Below are 18895 nucleotides of genomic sequence, written 5' to 3' on the forward strand. Positions count from 1 at the left end.
CATGAGCCGTTTGCACAAAGCTATGCTGCGTATGTAGAAACTTTCTCGCATTCGTATGCGCATGCGCATTCAAGTAACTTCCCTTGTATTGCTCATGTGCATAGGTAGTGGGTCAGGCCTGTAAGTGAGCGACCATTTGTAGCTGCAGTTTATGGCTGGTCATGGCCCATCGAACATAGGCCGGTGTGAGGTGAAGCGTACACCATTAAGTTCAGTAGTGGTTTTGACTTTGTACACATGTACTGTTTGTGTTTTCCTTTTCTTTTTCGTTTGTAGATGTATAGCTATGGTGTTCTTTTAATGATTGACAAAGGTCTTCTTGGGCACTTGTAGGTTTTATTGTTGTTCTGAAGAAGGTGTAGTTATCTACGCCGAATCCTGGGTTAACACTTAACACTAGGTGCTTTTTTCGCAATCGAGGCGGGTTTTTAGTTTATTAATATATTAACCAACGATTGCTGGCGCGCTGAATGTACGAAATGCAGTCCCTCAGAAAGCTTCAAAGTCTATTTTTTTCTGTAAATGAATGAAAAACATTAAGAATAACCCACCTATTTCTGGGCACTTTTTAACTGTGTTTCAATACGGAGCAGGAAGCAGTCTCTGCCATTTTCATGGTGCGTATTAACAGCGCGACAATCAGAGAACATCAGTCCAGAGACTGTGACTATACACGATTTTGAAATAAAAATTACATAGCTAAAGTGTGATTAAGGGAAACTTTGATGACTTTTAATACATTCGAATATCTTAAAGTTTCATTTGATGTAAATTCTTAATAAGGCCTAGTGCGCCTGTGCTAAGGCTCCTGACCAATCATCGCGTTTGGCTTTGTTTATGCGGAAGTTCGTGCAGATCGGCGGGACACCGAGTCAGGTCTGTTCCGGAGTAGCCACAAGCGCCGGCATGAAGATGACGAACACGAGAGCAAAGAAGGCTGTGAGATGACGTCAGCTAATAATCCGCTGACAAGGACCGCACCATGACAGGATAGCCCTCTAGCCGAAGAGAATACAGCGCCGCTTCTGCCAGTACCAGATCGAGACTGCAGACAAGCACAGTACAAGACCGACACTGTTGCAGACCGACACTACGATCACAGTTATTAGCCATCCATATCCATTGCTTACATAGACCTTGCATGTAACAAAAGACATTGACTGTTCGCATGTCGCCCATCGCTTGCGACACCGTTGTAAATTCAAAATTAAGTATTGTCAATCTTCTTGTTGTTGTTGTTGTGGTCTTCAAAAAAATGGTTCAAATGGCTCTGAGCACTATGGGACTTAACATCTGTGGCCATCAGTCCCCTAGAACTTAGAACTACGTAAACCTAACTAACCTAAGGACATCACACACATCCATGCCCGAGGCAGGATTCGAACCTGCGACCGTAGCAGTCCCGCGGTTCCGGACTGAGCGCCTAGAACCGCTAGACCACCGCGGCCGGCATGTGGTCTTCAGTCCTGAGACTGGTTTGATACAGCTCTCCATGCTACTCTATCCTGTGCAAGCTTCTTCATCTCCCAGTACCTACTGCAGCCTACATCCTTCTGAATCTGCTTAGTGTATTCATCTCTTGGTCTCCCTCCACACTGCCCTCCAGTGCTAAATTGGTGATCCCTCGATGCCTTCTTCTAGTCAAGTTGTGCCACAAACTCCCCTTCTCCCCAATTCTATTCAGTACCTCCTCATTAGTTATGTGATCTACCCGTCTAATCTTCAGCATTATTCTGTAGCACAACATTTCGAAAGCTTCTATTCTCTTCTTGTCTAAACTATTTATCGTCCACGTTTCACTTCCATACATGGCTAAACTCCATACAAATCCTTAAAGAAACGACTTCCTGACATTTAAATCTATACTCGATGTTAACAAAGTTTTCTTCTTCAGAAACGCTTTCCTTTCGGTTGCCATTCTACATTTTATATTCTCTCTACTTCGACCATCATCAGTTATTTTGCTCCCCAAATAGCAAAACTCCTTTACTACTTTAAGTGTCTCATTTCCTAATCTAATAGCCTCAGCATCACCCGACTTAATTCGACTACATTCCATTATCCTCGTTTTGCTTTTGTTGACGTTCATCTTATACCCTCCATTCCGTTCAACTGCTCTTCAAAGTCCTTTACTGTCTCTGACAGAATTACGTCATCGGCGAACCTCAAAGTTTTTATTTCATCTTCATGGATTTTAATACCTACTCCGAACTTTTCTTTTGTTTCCTTTATTGCTTGCTCAACATACACATTGAATAAAATCGGGGATAGGCTACAACCCTGTCTTACTCCCTTCCCAACCACTGCTCCCCTTTCATACCCCTCGACTCTTATAACTGCCATCTGCTGTCTGTGCAATTTTCGCTCCCTGTATTTTACCCCTGCCACCTTCAGAATTTGAAAGAGAGTATTCCAATCAACATTGTCAAAAGCTTTCTCTGAGTCTACAGATGCTAGAAACGTAGGTTTGCCTTTCCTTAATCTTTCTTCTAACAAGGGAACCTCCCCATCGCACCCCCCAACAGATTTAGTTATAAGTTGGCACAGTGGATAGGCCTTGAAAAACTGAACACAGATCAACCGAGAAAACAGGAAGGAGTTGTGTGGAACTATGAAAAAAATAACCAAAATATACAAACTGAGTAGTCCATGCGCAAGATATGCAACATCAAGGAGAGTATGAGCTCAGGAGCTCCATGGTCCCGTGGCTAGCGTGAGCAGCTGCTGAACGAGAGGTCCTTCATTCAAGTCTTCTTTCCAGTGAAAAGTTTACTTTCTTTATTTTCGCAAAGTTATGATCTGTCCGTTCGTTCATTGACGTCTCTGTTCACTGTAAGAAGTTTAGTGTCTGTGTTTCTCGACCGCACCGCTAAACCGTGCGATTAGTAGACGAAAGCACGTGCCTCTCCACTGGGAACCGAAAACATTTGATCGCAAGGTCATAGGTCAACCGATTCCACCACAGGAAAACACGTCTGATATATTCTATACGACACTGGTGACGGCATGTGCGTCACATGACAGGAATATGTTGTCGACCCACTTAACTTGCCCACTTGGCGAATGGGTAAAAAGATTCTTCTACCTTGCCCGATTTAGGTTTTCTTGTGGATGTGATAATCACTCCCAAAAAAGTGATGAAAACATAAGAGTTTGTCACATAAACTGCAACAAATGAATGCAACAGTTTCACAGTCGCACAATTTTCCATGTGCTCTATCAAAACATGTGTTTTTAACGTTTTCAAATTTTTCCGTGTGTAGACCGTCAAATCCTGCATATGTCCAAGCAAATCTGAACATGTCCTGGAATTTTGGAGAGCGAAGTTGATTGTGTGTGAGTGCCTGAACTTTGCTAATTGACACACTATCACGTAAACAATACTGCTCTGTGTACCTGTGCAGCTTCGCAAAATCATAGAATCTTTTCACAAAGTATTTCACTTGCCGAAAACCAAACACATCTAACGGTTGCAAAAGAGGTGTACAACCTGGAGGAATGGTAATCACGTCTACTCCCACACTAAAATTGTACAATGCCTGATCCTTCTGTCCTGTATAGGCTGTATAAAAAATTAAACTTTGCCCTGGAAGGAAGACTTGAACCAAGGATCTCTGGTTCCGTAGCTGCTCTCGCTAACCACGGAACCACGGCGCTCCTGAGCTCACACTGTCCTTGATGTTGCCTGTCTTTGCGTGGACTACTCAGTTTGTATATTTTGCTTTTTCTTATAGTTCCACACAACTTCTTCCTGTTTTCTCGAGTGATCTGTGTTCAGTTTTTCAAGGCCTATCCACTGTGCCAACTTATAACTAAATCTGAGGGGGGTGCGATGGGGAGGTTCCCTTGTAAGATAAGTCGTAGGGTCAGTATTGCCTCAAGTGTTCCAACATTTCTACGGAATACAAACTGATCTTCCCCGAAGTCGGCTTCTACCAGTTTTTCCATTCGTCTGTAAAGAATTCGCGTTAGTATTTTGCAGCTGTGACTTATTAAACTGATAGTTCGGTCTTCTTAATTATAATAAAAACTGTTAATGTGATTTGCTTCAGTTGTTGTATAGCATTCCGAGAACGCAGCATCCCTTAGGCATCCTTAATGAGACGAGTGCGCAGGACCCCACACGGTCTCCCCTGGTTAGAGCACTAGAAGCTGTGAGCGCACGCCGCGTCGGTACACAGGAAGAACCGCAGTGGTTGCGGCTGCCCGGACCTTGCACTTCTGACGCGCGGCAGCTGATCCGACGCGATGTGGGGGCTCTCTAGCTGTCGGCAGTCCGGAGTCGGTAGTGGGCGAGCGCGCATAGCTGACACACACCTGTCCCTCCCACAGGGCAGCGCGGGGCAGCACCACTTCACCTAGCAGTCGCCAACAGCTCTCGGACGAGTTCCTCTCAACGAAAGGTCAGTCTCACCCTAAAGTTACGGCCGACTACTGTCAGACCAATCGCTGGTAAATGATGACTGCTAGATAAGCGAAATGCTGTTGTCGGTCCGGACGGCCGACACCGCTGGAGAGTAAACAATTGGCAGCTCAGCTACCTGGAAGCAGGTTTAAGGGCAGTGTGTGTTCGACAGCCGGTAAGTAAATTGAACATAATGACAAATTGTGCTGTTCGTACTGTAAGACCTTCGGTACACACACCATCAGATTATTTGACTTGTCGCTCTAACGAAGTAGATGAGTGTCAGCAATATGTCTCGTGGTCTTATCGTGGCGTGTTTATCTTCTGCCGTTAGGTCAGACGACAGAAATGCCACTTGCACGTTTACGGTAGCAGGTTGACGGTGGCCAACTTTAAACAGAACTTAATTTTCACACACATTTATCGAAATAATAAAAATCATAGACATTATGTAACTTGATTCTGGATGCTGCCGGCCGAAGTGGCCGTGCGGTTAAAGGCGCTGCAGTCTGGAACCGCAAGACCGCTACGGTCGCAGGTTCGAATCCTGCCTCGGGCATGGATGTTTGTGATGTCCTTAGGTTAGTTAGGTTTAACTAGTTCTAAGTTCTAGGGGACTAATGACCTCAGCAGTTGAGTCCCATAGTGCTCAGAGCCATTTGAACCATTTTTTTCTGGATGCTGTTTACAACTGACAATCTGAAGTTCCTTTGGTCTTGGTATGTTAATCTTATTCTCACATATCTCTGATACTTGACAAAGTGTCTATCCATTTATCTTCATGGCTATGTACAGGAATATGATAATCTTATTAGGCGCAGACTGAAACTTGACTATAGACTGGTACAGACTAATGCAGACTGGTACAGATGGGTGCAGACTAATGCAGACTAATGCAGACTGACTAATCAGAGGTCTGTTAACTCGTTATAATACCTCGCGCGTTCATGTATCACTGCACGAGTGTGATCCGCGAGGAGAAAAGGTTCTACGTTAGCAGCAATCTCAGAGGCTGCGTTACATATTAATACGCAGATCGGCGGAAGCAGAATTTGGTCCGTCTCTAAGGCAGCGCCATCTCGTAGTGCGGAGACGGACGAGCGCTGCGCCTGCGCTGTTGTACTTAGCGGGGCGCGCTCTAGTAGGAAAGTTGTGTACGCGCTGACTACGCGGAACTATGTACACGACACAAATAAACAAAATACAGTAATTTGCTAAAAATTTTCATGGATAATAACTACCAGTAATCGCCGCTACCCTGATTATTTACACAATCGAACTCCCACGTAGAATGCATCATATCATCGGAATTACACTGAGGTGATAAAAGTAGTGAGATAGCGTTATTTACACACACAGACGGCTGTAGTATCGCGTAGACATGGTGTAAAAGGGCAGTGCATTGTCACAGCTGTCTACTATACCCAGGCGATTCAAGCGAAAAGGTTTCCGACGTGATTATGAACGCACCACACGACCGGAATTAACAGATTTTGAAACCTGAGTGCTAGATGGACATAGACTCATGGGACATTCCATTTCGGGATTCGTAGTGGAATTCAATATTCCAAGACCCACGGTGTCAAGAGTGTGCCGAGAATACCACATTTAACGCATTGTCTCTCCCCATGGACAATCCAGTGGCCGACAGCCTTCACTTAACGACCGAGAGTAGCAGAGTTTGCGTAGAGTTGTGCTAACAGTGGAAAGTTCTTTAAAAAAATGACAATAGCTTTACGATCACGTTGATTGAATGTGTGATCTGTGGAATAAGTACCGAGCTCGAATTGTCGTGTTGCGTGTTGTAAGTGCAACTGGTGTGTTTACTCTGTGTTGTTGTTAGCAAAACTTCGGGCAATGCAACTCCCAATACCAGTAAAGAAATGCAGTCAATGCAAAACACATTCAGCCTCTTAGGCACTGAATCATCTCGCCCTGTTAAAAACTGATAACTTTGGTACCTGTGCACCTAACAAATAAATTAAATTGTCTTACCTCTAGAGCAAAGCTGCAACGGTGGAATGCGATGTATTCTGGTCTCTCTTAAAAATGTATATATAAATGCTAGCCACAGGTTGAGCAGTGTGCAATGCTGACCATAACACTTTGAAATGCACATGAAATTCTTTTGGCTGATAAAGGAGAACATTTAAGAAAATCAAACTTCTTTAAAAAATATACGACCCAGACAGGGAGGCGAGGCACTGATTGTGGTGAATTACTAAAACTGAGTTTTTCTAGCAAAATTTTATTGCAAGTTAAGTTTGACTTTTTAAAAACATCTGACAGTTTAAATTACATTACTCACAATTGATTCACAAACAATGAGATTTAAACAGCAAGTATTATCCAGTTTCACTAATCCAACATAATGCAAATCATCAAATTACATATAGCTCTGTCAAAAAATATTAAAAACATTACAAAAGTGAAAAAACTAACTAGCCCTTTTATCAAAACGTTTTACATACGTTCTGGAGTTACTCGACAATTAAAATTATCAGCCAACTCATCTATACTAATGTGCTGGCAGAAACAGAAATCATAATTATTTAACATCTTTACCTTGCTTGCATGAACAGCTTCCAAGTTAAACAATAATGACATATCTAAATTAATCTAGCACGCGGTGGCTTCATACAGCACACCACAAAAACTGCCTACTCCATCGTCTTTCCCTCGCAGCCAGCTACCTACTCTCACTCCAATACTATCTCAGACCAGAAGCAGTGTCTCTGTGGTCATGCACAGTCAGCGATACGCATTATAGAACCTATCAGAGACATTCATTGTTTGTAGCATACTAGTTCCATTTTCATTTATTAATATTCTTATCTTATTCAGGTGCCACACACAAGGGTGCCCCAGTAGACTCCTTTCACAACTCTCCAGCGGGGTTTAACAAATTTGAATGAATCATGATCTGGTTATAATATGAGTAAATTGTCTTGCGAACAAGGTTGCTGAAAAATAAATCATGTAAAGCAGAATGAGTATTCAATCCTATACATCAAGATAATGGCATAGGATTACGCAAGGGAAAGGAAGAGTCATGGCTGCATCCTATGAGCATGGTGAAGTGACTGCATCATAAAGTCCATTTATTTTTGTTTTGTGCAGGTTTAACAATCAATATGAATTGCATTCACGTACCAAGACTTCTGAACTCCATATTATTTTCCTCAGTCATGTACCGAGTTACAAGAGGTACTCGGCAACAAATGACCAACAACCATAGTTGGCGATTAACATAACGTCAGTAATGTGATGACCAGCATCATCACTGCTCTTCATAGTAGAGATTCTTCTGAGAACCAAACGACATATATAGTAGTAAATTTTTCCAACACCATGAGAAGGGGTAAGAGACTGGGTAACTGAGTGCATGAGAAGCTAGCAGAGGTTAGGTAGTGGAACATGAACATTTCTACGTACGTCAACATTGAATATTCTATCTGATCAGAGAAAGTTCGGTATCCTATTGAAATTACAGACTGGATGAAGCAAAAACTCTTTACATCAGTGTGAATAGGCAAAATTAAAAGTGAACACTGAATAAGACATCAATAAGTGTGGCATCAGGCTGCCAATCAGACATAGAATAACCAAACATTACACAGAACATAACTGGTTCATAACATTACACTGTGGTTCTTAGTGGCCTTGTATATGTAATATTGAGACATAATTACTTAAGAAAACCTAACAATAAAATAAAGAACTGAATGGCTCCAGGTGGCCTTGCACTTGGAATACATGCAAATCTTAATAACTAAAACAACTGTATAGAAAATATCAATCAGAGGCACCAAGTAGCTTTCTTACATACGTAAATGCTGATCTTAGTAGCTATAAACTGTTTGGGGCTGCAAGTGTCCTAATAAATGAAATACATGCAAATCTTAATATCTAAAACAATTGAATAGAAAATATCAATCAGAGGCTGCAAGTGGCCTTTTTACATACATAAATGCTGGACTTAATAGCAAAATGTGACAGAAAATATCTTTCTGGCTCAAGGTGGCCTAGCTTTACATAGCATAAACATCAAAGCTGAGAAACTATCATAAAATATAATTAACTATAACTTTATATGGCACTCAGAGGCCTATGCATAATTCATAATGAGAATACGTAACTTGACATGGCTTCTGCAAGAACAAAGTGCATAAATAGCAGTATTATATTAAAGTACGGCTCTGTATGGCCTGTATGAATACATATTAGACAAATAGAATCATAGAATCAAAATATGGTATCAGGTGAGTAAAGACACAATATTTATAGGTTGTGTAGCACCCTCAGGGCTTCATAAAACTATCTATTAAATGACCTATATCTCTAACAATGTGAATATCTACAGGGAAGGGTATGGGAATGATTGATAAGGGCAGTGCACTTCATCTGCAAAGAAAATGATTAACAGTCAATTGTCATTCATCTTGAGTCAAGAACTGCTATGGCCAAACCAAAGAAAAAATGTGATTATAGTATATGCAAGCATAAAGAGAGGAGTACTAAGTGTAATACAGCTAGGGAAATTTAGCATATCACAGTAAATCTTGAGATAAATATGCAAAGATGCGAATGAATTGCGGAAATAGTGGAACCTGGAAATGTAATTATTAACCTGGAAATGTGATTATTAGCCTGAAAACAAAAAGAAGGCGGTCATGCTGGCTAACATAAGAAGGCAATGTCATACACAATAAGGAATGGTGAAAAAAAATTTAGGTATCAAAGCTTCTGTGGCACTCTCCCACAATTATTTGGCATAAGGTAAGACAGATTTTCGTAGGAAGGACACAAAATACATACTAGCATCATATAATATCATTTTAGAAAAATCATAAATATATATATCAATATAATCCTCATTATTAGAGTGTAGCTCAGGGCATGAACTCTCATTAAACATCAACATTCCCTCATTGCTCTAATAATTTGGTGCAGCACATGGTATGAACACTCAGTAAATAATCTAACAATACTCTTATCCCTAACACAAAATGCAGAAAAAATATCCTTCATCCTAAATCTTTATAGGCAATTTACCTATTTTACCTAGTACACCAATAGAAAAATGAAGCCTGCCAGGAAACAGTGTGAGAAGTGTCGATGGTGTTTAATATTCCATATAAGTTGCTTATGTCGTGCTTTCTATGTACTGCATTTTCTGCACTTCCATGTGCTTCTATTTATGAGCATAATGACTCGTTTGGATACAATGAGACTTTGGTACATTGATTCTGCATATATACAAAATGGATGAGTATATCCAATGGACATATGTTACGGGGTACGCTGATTTCTTAAATTTACATATGTGAAAGCAAGTAAACTAGTGACATCATCAAGTACAAGAGATATACAGCAAACTAGAGCACAAGACAGGGCATAAATGAAGCATGGCAACAAAGAGTGACAAACCTAACATAAAATTTAATGATAATTCATCAGACAATAGCATAAATGTCAGTAGTAATATTATATAGCATAGGGCGTGCAATAATGGCAAAGTGGAGTAGCATGACATCATAAAGAAAGAAACATCTCATGGTATCGGTAAAGACAAAATAGCATCAGAAATAAATGAACATAATATATATAGACGCTCTATACAAAAAGGACACAAATTATTACTATATAAAAATGTTTGAGTTGCAGTTTGCATCGGTAAGACCACCGAAGAGATGTGATCCACTGGAAACATGTCAAAATAAATGGTATCTCTTTCAGCTGTTGTTTTCATGCACATGTGTATGAAAACAGAAACATGTGCAATGCCTAAGCTTACGGTAGGAGAACCGACCTACAAGATTCTCCCTGCTGGGCACGTCGCCACCAAATAAAATGCTGAATAATCAAGGAATCGTGGAAACAAGGTACCATTAGAATTTGTATAATCTTAGGAAGTGTGCCAAGTAAAAGTCTGGGGTGTTTCATACGTATGTGGACTCGCATGTAGAACTAAAATAAGCATAAATTGAGATTTACTGGTAATGCAAGACAAATGACAAGTATCATATTTCCTGAAAGGTAGCAAAAATATTATGCAAGGCTGAAAAATGTTAAAAAAATATAGGTATAGCAGTACTGTGATGTCTTCAGAATGTAAGACGTCGAAGTGAAGAAATAATCTAGGTCGTCAAAATTGGTGTATATCTGTACCATAAATAAACTAGCTGGTTACATAGAAATTTGGTAGAACAAATGCCGTAAAATTTCCATTTTAAATTCTTCTACTGAAATAAGCGTGCGTATAGTTTCGTTCATAATCGCTGCCGTATACTTGGCGCCAAAACTTACCTTATCGGTATTTTAGTAGTTTCTCGTTATTGCTATACGATGGAAATGGAAATTCAATACGTATCATTCAAGTGTTACAGAGCTACAATAGACGTAAAAAAATAGACAAATTTAGTGTATCAGTGTCAAAATCGTGTGTGACGTCGTAGTCCAGGAAATCAAAAAGGTGTAAAAAGTAACTTTTATGATGGCAGAATCTGCTATGTTGTATTTACGTAGCGCAATATAATTCATCCAGCTCTGTGTTTGGCATAATATTTTTGAGATGAACGTAGATGTGCTTAGTTTTGGAAATCGATGTTTTCAAATAAATATGCTTGACGGTTTGGTGCTGACGGTATCCAGCTCTAGTGATTTTATTGTGGACTGATTTGCTGTTGGTGATTTGGCGGTTAATCTCACAGGGTCTAGGCAGTGCTATTAAATCAGAGGGGCACAGCGAGGAAAAGGAAACAGCTTTGATATCGGTGGGCTTGATATATGCGGAGAAGAGTTTTGTTTTGGTCGGCGTAGCGCTACATTGCTTTGAAGTAATCTGTGGCGGCCGCTGCTGGTTTCAAGGACTGCCTTGCCTATTGCAGATATCATACTTTGTCTGCACGTTGCTTCTATGCTTTCAATAGGCTGTACTTGAACTTGACCTTGAATAATTTGTAACATTGGAGGAATCTCAGTGTTATCATAGATGTTTTCAGTTTGTGTAGGATGAGTGTGTGGGGTCGCCATAACGGAATCTGTGTGTTTGCTTGTATTATATAAACGGTGACTTGAATATAAAAGCCGGCCGCGGTGGTCTCGCGGTTCTAGGCGCGCAGTCCGGAACCGTGCGACTGCTACGGTCGCAGGTTCGAATCCTGCCTCGGGCATGGATGTGTGTGATGTCCTTAGGTTAGTTAGGTTTAAGTAGTTCTAAGTTTTAGGGGACTAATGACCACAGCAGTTGAGTCCCATAGTGCTCAGAGCCATTTGAACCATTTTTTTGAATATAAAATATATTCTTCCCCTTGCATAGTCTGTTGCGAAAACAATTTGGAACTGTTTTCGGCTTTATCCTGACGGCTGTCTTGTTAGATAGAACTGTCTTAGTTAATAAAATCTTTTTCACACCAAATGACATCTGCATATATACTGGTCTTCCGAATACGCCTCCCAAAACGCCGCTTCCGTGACCTAGGCTTTTCTGTACTGGTGCTGAAAGTATTACTCTAAGCGGTTTCACAAATCTTATCTGAAATAGCACAAATGTTACTTTACAGTTTAAGGTCATCTGTGTCAGAAGATATTTTTTTTTATGAAAGTTGCTGCCAGTTGTAGTTTTCTAACGTAACCAGAGCGAATATGCTGTTCGTTAGAAGTGGGTTGTTGAAATAAATTCGAACTGTTGTGACATCAGATTGGGCTGGCTTATCGCCGATAGTAAAATTGTTTGCTCAAAATAACATCTGCATCCGTGCTGAAATTCTGAATGTGACTTCCACGAAGTTCCTGTGTCTTATTTTCTGTGGTAGCGTTCTGACTGTAGGATTATACGTGGCTGCTTTGAAACAGATAAACGGAATGGTGATATAATGCGTGGTTTCGTAGGAATCCGTAGCAATAGTAGACCGAACAGAAGTGTTGTTAGAAAAATTTTGCTTCTGAGAATGGACTGCTAAGTATTTCAGTGGGCTGTGACGGGTATACGTAGTTTGATTTTGCGCAGTATTAGCTGCACAATTCAAAGATTCAGGGTAAGGGAAATCGTCTTGTTCTTCAAAAAATTTAGCGTTGTGACGCAATGACAATCTAAAATTTATGGTATGCGTCACGGACGGAAACAAACTGTTCTTTGTTGAGACTGAATGTGGTGTCTGATGTTTGATTGTTCGCGTCATTAATCTGAGGGAAATAAAAGTTATTTGTTGAAGATTGATTTTTCTGTATGGATGTGGTTTGCAAATTGATCGGTGGGAAATAGCGTTTATCAACAGAAAGGTTGACTGGAGCAGAAGTGTTTGCACACAATTAAGCGGAAAGCTGTGGTGTGAACGGAAGGTTTGCATGACAAAAGGCGCCGTTGTGTGTACCATTTTCCGTTGACAGAAAACTTCTTTACTGTCAGTGTCATCGTGCTTAATATGGGGCTTGATAAGTTCACAATTAGCTGTTTCAGACTGCGTGCGTGTCTCAACAGAGCGGCCACACGCGTCACTCCAGACGGTATTGCCGTTGGTATCAATGAAATGTAATGAAATTTCTGACGTGAGAAAGCATTGTTATCAGATTTGGTAGGCACAATGGGTTCATTGATGTTTCCAGAGATCATCAAGCTACTGTTGCTGACGGTAGCGTTGGAGGAAAAACTGACAATGTAGCTTAATAGAGGTCATGGTTAATTCCTCAGTAAAAAATTGCTCTGTGTTGTCGGAATTTTCAATAGAATGTGGGGTTGTCACGTGGCAACGTCTGCAACGGAATCTATACAAGCGTCAACATGGATTTTAAGACGTGCATCTAACCGAGTGTCTTGTTGATCTATTCTTCCATTAACTGATTGTTATTTCATCTGTAAGCTACTTGCATATTTCACTTGATGTCTTAAAGCAGGGCTTCCCAACCTTTTCAGCTGGCGGATCCCTTCTTCATTCGAAAAACCATGGCGAACCTCTAGTCAGTCAAGAGCACAGTAACTTTAAATTTCAGAGCGAAACCCATGGGAACTGAAAGTAACGATACAATTTGAATTCCCACTGTATGCAGACACTTGCTAGTGGATTTACTCCCTTTGTTCAACACACTATAGCCTGATTAAAATTACTTGGTAATTGACATTTCACACGTTGGAGCTGCCTTCCTCCAAGTGCAATCAACGTCATGTCCAAACTGTTCGCTGTTGACAAGCTGCCGCTTGTAGTCTGTCCACTTCCACTGTTTGGCTACTGTTGTGTAAGGAGCATGCATATTTCGTAACAGTCGTTTGTGTTTGTGTGTCTGTGTGTGTGTGGTTTTTCGTGAAATCCGAAGAAAAATGTTCAAATGTATATGTCTATGGAACTTAACTGCTGAGGTCATCAGTCCCTAGTCTTACGCACTATTAACCTATGTTTAACTTCCGCTAAGGACAACACACACACACACACACACACACACACACACACACATAAGCCCGAGGGAGGACTCGAACCTCCGGCGGGAGCGGCCGCGCCATCCACGACGACATGGCGCCTTAGACTGCGCGGCTGTGAAGAAAGAGGCAGACCCATGATTCGGGATACACACACACACCACGAAAGAAAAGAGGCCAAGGAATTGCCTTTAAAAGACTAGTGTGACATCTGTTGGGCAATGTGCGGGAATACATTCACCCAGTTTACATGCGTTTCCAAAACCGGCTTTCGTAAACCGATGTCCCACTTTCTCTTTTGGTAGGTCAAGTAAACACTTCAAAATCGATTCTGGAAATCTGCTTTTATAAAGCCGTTTTCCAGTTCCACAATCGATTTTCATGACAATGTAAACAGCTCGGAAAGTCATTTTTACGTCTTTGCGTATTTAAGAACAGCAGCTGCCAGTCCATAGCCGGCAGCTAGCAGGCGGCGTTGCAACAGTGTACTGTCAATTGGCAGCTGGTAACTGGCAGGCAGCATGGCAACAGTTTAGCCACAGCTGACAACTTCAACTACTACTTGGACACTATATCGTGGCAGTCAGCCTCGACTGTAAACAAATTAGCAAAACAAACACTCACTTATATCAATACAGGGTGTTACAAAAAGGTACGGCCAAACTTTCAGGAAACATTCCTCACACACAAATAAAGAAAAGATGTTATGTGGACATGTGTCCGGAAACGCTTAATTTCCATGTTAGAGCTCATTTTAGTTTCGTCAGTATGTACTGTACTTCCTCGATTCACCGCCAGTTGGCCCAGTTCAAGGAAGGTAATGTTGACTTCGGTGCTTGTGTTGACATGCGACTCATTGCTCTACAGTACTAGCATGAAGCACATCAGTACGTAGCATCAACAGGTTAGTGTGCATTAGGGACGTGGTTTTGCAGTCAGTGCAATGTTTACAGATTCGGAGTTGGCTGATGCCCATTTGATGTTTGGATTAGCACGGGGCAATAGCCGTGGCGCGGTACGTTTGTATCGAGACAGATTTCCAGAACGAAGGTGTCCCGACAGGAAGGTGTTCGAAGCAATTGATCGGCGTCTTAGGGGGCACGGAACATTCCAGCCTATGACTCGCGACTAGGGAAGGCCTAGAACGACGAGGACACCTGCAATGGACGAGGCAATTCTTCGTGCAGTCAGAGAAGTTGCTACTGTACAAGGTAACGTTGACCACGTCACTGTATGGAGAGTGCTACGGGAGAACCAGTTGTTTCCGTACCATGCACAGCGTGTGCAGGCACTATCAGCAGCTGATTGGCCTCTACAGGTACACTTCTGCGAATGGTTTATCCAACAATGTGTCAATCCTCATTTCAGTGCAAATGTTCTCTTTACGGATGAGGCTTCATTCCAAAGTGATCAAATTATAAATTTTCACAATCAATATGTGTGGGCTGACGAGAATCCGCACGCAATTGTGCAATCACGTCATCAACACAGATTTTCTGTGAACGTTTGGGCAGGCATTGTTGGTGATGTCTCGATTGGGCCCCATGTTCTTCCACCTACGCTCAATGGAGCGCGTTATCATGATTTCATATGGGATACTCTACCTGTGTTGCTAGAACATGTGCCTTTACAAGTACGACACAACATGTGGTTCATGCACGATGGAGCTCCTGCACATTTCAGTCGAAGTGTTCGTACGCTTCTCAACAACAGATTCAGTGACCGATGGATTGGTAGAGGCGGACCAATTCCATGGCCTCCACACTCTCCTGACCTCAACCCTCTTGACTTTCATTTATGGGGGCATTTGAAAGCTCTTGGCTACGCCACCCCGGTACCAAATGTAGAGACTCTTCGTGCTCGTATTGTGGACGGCTGTGATACAATACGCCACTCTCCAGGGCTGCATCATCGCATCAGGGATTCCATGCGACAGAGGGTGGATGCATGTATCCTCGCTAACGGAGGACATTTTGAACATTTCCTGTAACAAAGTGTTTGAAGTCACGCTGGTACGTTCTGTTGCTGTGTGTTTCCATTCCATGATTAATGTGATTTGAAGAGAAGCAATAAAATGAGCTCTAACATGGAAAGTAAGCGTTTCCAGACACATGTCCACATAACATATTTTCTTTCTTTGTGTGTGAGGAATGTTTCCTGAAAGTTTGGCCGTACCTTTTTGTAACACCCTATATAAGAAGACAAAGCATTTCACAGAACGTAAGACTTTTTTTCTCAAAGGAAACAATTCTGGCAGAGGAGGTTTACCTTTTACAAGGTGGCACGTGAAAAGTCCTCATTTGTTTACGCTCGCAGCCAGTTGCCACAATATAGTGTCAGAGTAATAGCAAGTAATGGTAATTGAAGTATAGGCAGGCCATATTTTTAACTGAGAGGACGGAATATATTACAAAGAAAAGAAATTAGCTCTGGAGATCATTTTAATTTTCGTTATATCAATGCCAACAGAATTCAATTAATAATTATTATGTAAATGATAGAAACAAAATTCCTACAGAGTTATAGTTCAGGTGCCACGCGGGGTTAGCCGAGCGGTCTAAGGCGCTGCAGTCGTGGACTGTGCGGCTGGTCCCGGCGGAGGTTCGAGTCCTTCCTCGGGCATGGGTGTGTGTGTTTGTCCTTAGGATAGTTTAGGTTAAGTAGTGTGTAAGCTTAGGGACTGATGACCTTAGCGGTTAAGTCCCATAAGATTCCACACACATTTGAACATTTTCTTATAGTTCAGGTACGTTAACTGAGCATCTACGAAGAAAAATGCTTCCTTCTTTACTATCGATGAGTCTGTAGGAATAATAATGGAATCCTAATGTGATGGTTGAGGATGCTTCTGCTGACACAATTTTGAAAAGTTGGGTTAAATGCTTGACAACTGGAGACGGACGTCTGGTTCCGCATCTAGACAGCTTCGGTACTTAGTTTTGTGGGCAGCATGGATCGAGAATCCAGATTCACACATGTATGTTGTGGCAAACGGGAGAAGTACACATTTTGCCTTTTCAACAAGGGGGTAGTGTTTCTTGTTATCAAAACGGATCCAAAAGTGTGAGTAACTGTCAACTTGATTTCAAGCTAGGGTCTGTGGCAATTTCTGTCAACAACTCATATTCATTTGATGATAGAATGTTGGGCTTTTTTGGATACAGTGAATGGGTTGACCACCCATTCGTATTTCTGCAGCTTCTGATCTTCAGCTGTTGGGAAATACTGCTCCAACAATGACATCAAGCTTCGGAGATGTTCCAGGATTTGATGAAACAAATTCTTCCCAAGCGCCAATGTTTTGTTTTTCAAAACTCCTTGTGAAGAGGAAAACACTCGACCTCCTCCTCCTCGACACTCTCTGCCCAAAAATTAATTTTCCTCTTGAATGCTCGAACTTTGTCGATAGTAGTGACCTTTGTTTCACTTTGCCCTTGGAGTGAAATATTCATTTCATTCATTTTGGAGAGAATAGGCAATTTTCGTCATTAATAAGGTCTGCTAATTTGGTGTTATGCTTCAAAAGGAATCGATACAATTTGAAACGAGACTCGTACGACCCAGCAGCATGTTTCTAGTCATCAACAGTTCAATGTCGGTGTTGACGGGCCCAGGTCAGGCGTAAGGCTTTGTGTCGTGCAGTCATCGAGGGTACTCGAGTGGGCCTTCGAAAGCCCATGTCGATGCTGTTTCGTTGAATGGTTCGCACCCTGACACTTGCTGATGGCCCAGCAGTGAAATCTGCAGCAATTTGCTGAAGGGCTGCAGTTCTGTCACGTTGAATGATTCTCTTCAGTCGTCGTTGGTCCCGCTCTTGCAGGATCTTTTTCCGGTCGCAGCGATGTCGGAGATTTGTTGTTTCGCCAGGTTCCTGATATTCACGGTACACTTGTGAATTGCTCATACGGGAAAATCCCCACTTCATCGCTACCTGGGAGGTGCTGTGTCCCATCGCTCGTGCGCCGACTATAACACCACATTCGAAGTCACTTAACCCTTGATAACCTTCCATTGTAGCAGCAGTAACCGATCTAACAACTGCGGCAGACACTTATTGTCTTGTATAGGTGTTGTCGATCGCAGCGCCGTATTCTGCTTACATATATCTGTATTTGAATACGCATTACTGTACCAGTTTCTTTGTAATTGCTACAGCGGCTATGTTTAGAAGCATCAGTACTAGTCCTGGTTTCCGTGGCTGCATGCCTTAACGGAATTCCTATCTGAAACAGCACAGCACATCTCGTTATCGCTTGGCCGAGGCCCAACGCCAAGGTCGGGAATGAGACGTTGAACGTACTCCATGTACCGACCCGGGTCTGTTTACCCACTCATATGGCGCCGACTGGAAGGTGTCGGCCACACGCCTCACCTGTGAAGCTGGTCGCGGGTGATTCTGTTGTATACAGAGAAGTCGCAGCGCCAGAAACCTGTAACGAAACACTCAGGAAGACGTACCGTGGACGTTCGCTACAACGATTGGTGGCCGAACCTCTAATCGTTCATCCCCATTTAACTAACAAAGAATGGGGCCAGAATAAAAGTCCGCAGGCCGCGGATTCGGATACAAGGTCAACGAGCGAGGAGCCGCAATGGTTAGCACTCTGGACTCGCATTTAGGAGGACGATGGTTCAAACCCGCGTCCAGCCATCCAGATTTAGGTTTTCCGTGATTTCTCTCAATCGCTGCAGGCAGATATCGGGATGCTTTATTTGAAAGCGTCCTTGACACAGTATGAGCTAGTGTTCCGTCTCTAATGACCTCCATGTCGATGGGACCTGAAATCCAATCTTCCTTTCTTCCTTCGCATGGAACGACGAGGTGCAGTAAGTCCCCCGACAACAGATCGGTCGACAAAGTGACTACCCAACAGTGCTTGACAATAGTCGAAATGAGCACAACCTTAATGCGCATCATTTATTGAGAGCCTAGATGTCTGTGTGTGTCGCAGAAACGAAAAAATTATTCTATGTGCAGGGATGATGCTAGGTTTTTTGCCGCCCTAGGCGAGAACTGAAAAATGACGCCCCCTCATTTTTACTAACATCGGTCCCCCCGACATCCACCCCTCCCTGCC

The 18895-nt window shown here is 42.2% G+C and overlaps 1 protein-coding gene across 2 annotated transcripts in view; it reads left to right on the forward strand.

Annotated features, from left to right (window-relative positions):
• Positions 1–4274: 4274 nt before the first annotated feature.
• Positions 4275–18895, forward strand: part of LOC126210279 (uncharacterized) — a 340068-nt gene continuing 325447 nt past the window's right edge. The window contains exon 1 of one of the 2 annotated variants that reach the window (XM_049939475.1): positions 4275–4403. The gene's annotated coding sequence lies outside the window, so the exon portion shown is untranslated. Of the gene's footprint in view, positions 4404–4532; positions 4581–18895 lie in introns of those variants that run through there. The other variant, XM_049939477.1, reaches the window with a different exon arrangement.

Source organism: Schistocerca nitens, chromosome 10 (genome assembly GCF_023898315.1).
Source record: "Schistocerca nitens isolate TAMUIC-IGC-003100 chromosome 10, iqSchNite1.1, whole genome shotgun sequence".
Classification (NCBI taxonomy): Eukaryota; Metazoa; Arthropoda; class Insecta; order Orthoptera; family Acrididae; genus Schistocerca; species Schistocerca nitens.